Source organism: Mauremys mutica, chromosome 2 (genome assembly GCF_020497125.1).
Source record: "Mauremys mutica isolate MM-2020 ecotype Southern chromosome 2, ASM2049712v1, whole genome shotgun sequence".
Classification (NCBI taxonomy): domain Eukaryota; kingdom Metazoa; phylum Chordata; order Testudines; family Geoemydidae; genus Mauremys; species Mauremys mutica.
This window is the reverse complement of record NC_059073.1, coordinates 190,633,247-190,637,512: the sequence shown is the minus strand read 5'-3', so window position 1 is coordinate 190,637,512 and position 4,266 is coordinate 190,633,247. Positions and strand designations below refer to the sequence as shown.

The window sequence follows — 4,266 nt, the reverse complement described above, 5'->3', positions numbered from 1 at the left end:
AACTCTAAATTCAGGTTTCGGAGGGTAAGTAAAGGATGGACTACTTTTCAAGTATTTACTTGGAAAAGTATTTACTTATAATATATACTTCTACATGGACCCCTTCCTGCTTTCCTCATGCATGCTAAATTGCCCATGTGTCTTGTGTGTTTCATGATTTGGGACCTTAAACAGCATTTTGTAATTTAAAAAAAAAATCATTTCAGGTCACTTTCTGGAACTTCTGAATGTCAACCTGTTGAACTGATTTCTTTTTTCTAATTCTCCATGAAAAATCAGGATAAAGGCCATTACCAGAAACTCTTCCTTGTTTACAAATATTTAAGTAACTTTAATAACTGTATTCCCTTATAAAGTGTCTGTGACCTATCGTATGTTAAATTTTGAGAGCTAATGGACCAGATCCTCAACTGGTGCGAAGGAGCTACTTTGATTTATACCAACTTAGGGTCTGGCCCAATTTACGTAAATTGAGCTTTTTTCCCTGTGGGTAGTAGCTATCATACAGGATTTTATCATGTATGCATAAAGTGTGGAGTTTCATTTTATAAGATGTAACCTATATCAAGAATTGTTTAGTACTGACAACCGACAGCAGCACGACAGTGGAATAACAAAAAATAAACCATATTTGGAACATATATAAGTTTACTTGAAAGGAGGAGCAGAGCCATAGCTGCTGTAAATTGTCATAGCATTGGCTCTAATGGAGCTATGACAATTTACACCAGCTGTGAATCTGTCCCGGTAATTCCGAGGTGTGTGCTAGCCATAGGTGCTAGGTTCCTGATCTTACTCTCATATCAGTCAATGGGAATTGCATCACTGACTCTGGTGGGTGCAGGATCAGGCCCTATACTTAACAATCAGTTAACTGTATTTTAGTGGTGGTTATTTTTTCATTCCTTTTATCTGTAGTGTGTGGGTGCAAGGGTGGGTGGGTGCATGTTTCATGTTCATTTCATAATATATACTTATAGAATGCACCATTGATCCAATAACCTGCACCCTTCAAAATGATAAAGAAGCAGTATTATTAATTACAAATGCTAATGTGCATTATATTTGACCTTTCTTAAGGAGTTTCTTTACCTCCCTATTACAGGCCTAGAGAGAACCTTCATGGACAATTAGCTCTTTGACTGCAGTAAAAATGCATCCACCATTACTTACTGACCTAACTGCTGGAGGGCTAGTTCCTCAAAGAATTGTTGTGAAGGTATAAGCACATATCCTCCACTATATAAAGGAAATGAGTGACTACCCCCTTTATACTGCTATTAAGAGGTCCGGTGCAATTTTCTTGAACTCAGTGGAAGCCTTTTCATTGAGTTTAATGACAATTGGATCAGGCCTATAAAAATTGCTTAATGTCTTTATTTTTTAAAAGAACAAATGAAACACCTGTGTATAAAATCCAGGCAGGTAAGGGTCACTTGGAGTCAGGACATTAGCTCCAAAGTAAGCTTGTGTTAAACAAGAGTTCAGATGCAGAGCATGGAGATGTACAATGCACAAAGCATCTTCCTTGACTTCTTTACCAATGCATATTTGTTTAAACACAAGAAGAGAATCCCAAGAAATTAAAGATCAAACAAATATGCTTCCTCAGGATCATCTTCAGATCCTGGGAGGGGGAACTGAAATTCCAGTCTCTTCCCGGGAATATCTTTATGATGCTGGGCTGGGAATGGGGCCATTGGCATTAGCCTGACTGCAACTGCATAAAATCTCTTGCCCCATGACTTCAATGGGCAGGAGGACATAATTTGACCATTGTACTTTATATGCATATTGGATCCTACTTTTAAAAAACAATCTAGAAAAACATCACAAGGTAAGTTGAATTTGTTTTTGCTTTAAAAATCGGGATAAGGCCTTCCATATGGATCCTGTAATTAGCCCAATAAGAACTTGTAGAACAGAAGAATTCTTTTTAAAAAGTTATTCTTTAGAAGAGGCAATCAGTAGGTAGAGATTTGAATACAATATATCTGGCTACGTGAGTTGGGTGAATGTAATTGTTCTCTGATTAGCTAATGTAAATAACTATTTATTGTTTTGGCTCAGCAGATGTGATTGATAGTATTCACTAACCCTTGGCAACAGCCAATGAGGAGACAGTTACAAGTTCACCCTGGTTTTTTAACATGTCTCCAGAATTATTGGCATCTGAGAAGGTAAACAATAGAGAATATTCTGACTTATCATGTCACTGCTTTCAGCCAGTTATGAGTAAAGCTACCGATTTTGTCAGGGATATTTTTAGTAAAAATCAGAGACAAGTAACAGGCAATAAACAAAAAATTATAGAAGCCGTGACCTGTCCCTGACTTTTACTAAAACATTCCTGACAAAATGAGGAGGGAGCAGCTGGGGAGCTGGTGGCGGGGACAAGGGCACAGCTGCAGGAGGGTTGCCCGCAGAGGAGCTGTAGGGGTTCCCCGCTGCTGGCTTCAGCAGACGTTACTGAGCATGCTCATTTCATGTGAGCGTGCTCAATACACCCTAAGTAGCAAATTAAGTCAGATAGCAGTTTTTCACACTGCACCCAGGCTGGTCAGCTGCAGAGGCCCCCAATTCATGGAGATCGCTGGAAGTCACGGGTTCCATGGCTTCCGTGACCTCCGTGACATAATCATAGCCTTAGTTATGAGCCAAGATTTGCTTATATGTAACAAGAAGCAGATATTGACTTCTACGTTGGGTGAAGAGACAGATGTATTGATATGAAAGGTAAATAGTTGGCACCTTGATCAATATTTACCTTGAAGGACAAAACATATTGATAGTCACTTCAGAGTCAATATATGTACTATTGCACACATTCATTGCTACAGTCAGTCAGGCCACTGGGCTAGATTTCCATCCAACTATAAAAATAAAACAACGGCATCAGGATTTTTTTTCCTCTTTGAAATGAGCTTCCTAAGAGGACAAGGCAATTAGGGGACCAGAAAAAGAATTATTGTTCTCCTTTGGGATAGTATTTTTCACTGAACGCAGCTGAGACCTGTCAGGATGCACTGATTTCAATATGCAATATAGGCAGTTAACATTCCTCCAGACCTCAGCATTATTGGCTTGTGTAAAGTTGAAACTAGAAGCTCAGTGGCTCATCTTGTGGCTGTCTTTATCCAGCAATGGGGTAGGAATTTCTTCTTGTATTGACACAGAATTAACCATAAATTATATAAAGATAAACTAATTATAGAGTAATAGGGCAGTTGTGGTACCCATTTATTTTCATTTATCCTCTGTCCTATAATAGCTGTAACACTGTGTTAATAATTTTTCCCTCTTCTTTATGGCTAATTTCCTTCTAATAACACTCATCTCCATCTTAGGTCTCCTGAGGCACATCATTGTGGAAGGGATACCCCGCAGGAGGGGCAGGCTTAGAACAGCCACCAGCTCATCTGCGATTGCTGCCTAGTTAATATTTGCTCCAGCTGTGATAAACTCCATATTGAAAACTTATAAATTGTGTTGCTTTGGCTTGCTATAGTGAATGCAACTATTCGACACGGACCTCTCTCTGGGTTCTCACATCCAGGCCATATCAAAATCTTGAAGATTCTTTTTCTGCTAAACAACTCTGAGGGCTTGGCTACACTTACAAATTTGCAGCGCTGCAGCAGGGTGAAAACACACCCTCTCCAGCGCTGCAAATTGCGGCGCTGCAAAGCGCCAGTGTGGTCAAAGCCCCAGCGCTGTCCGTTATTCCCCACAGGGAGGTGGAGTACGGACAGCGCTGGGAGAGCTCTCTCCCAGCGCTGGCGCTTTGACTACACTTAGCGCTTCAAAGCGCTGCCACGGCAGCGCTTTGAAATGTAAGTGTAGCCAAAGCCTAAGACAAGGCCTTTCTTTTCCATCCACACAGCTAAACCTCTCAACTAGGCTTTCATCCTATTGTGTCTTGATTATTGCCACACAAGTCTGGCCCTAGACCAAATGTCGCCCCAGGTGAGGAACATCTTCAGTGCCCTCCCTCCATTTGTTAAACTTTTGAATACCTTGTATTTTATTGCATTTGTAGTCCATTTCATGACTTTGATGTATGATTTGCGTGCATGATTTATCTCTATCATATAAGACAATAAATTTGCATGCCAGTATCTGTAAATCTGTATTTATTCATGCCATATCAAAGAAAATAAAAAGAATTGTTTCCTCTTAGCTTATAGAAATGTTTTAATTTTAAGAATAACTGAAATGTGACTTCAAGAAATTGAACTGCGCACCAACATTCGGTGGACCAGTATT

The 4,266-nt window shown here is 39.8% G+C and overlaps 1 long non-coding RNA gene across 1 annotated transcript; it reads left to right on the top strand.

Moving 5' to 3' along the window:
• Positions 1-1,103: 1,103 nt before the first annotated feature.
• Positions 1,104-3,604, top strand: LOC123362815. Its single transcript, XR_006576584.1, has 3 exons — positions 1,104-1,219; positions 2,074-2,180; positions 3,348-3,604. It is a non-coding gene; the product is annotated as an uncharacterized LOC123362815 (long non-coding RNA).
• Positions 3,605-4,266: the final 662 nt, after the last annotated feature.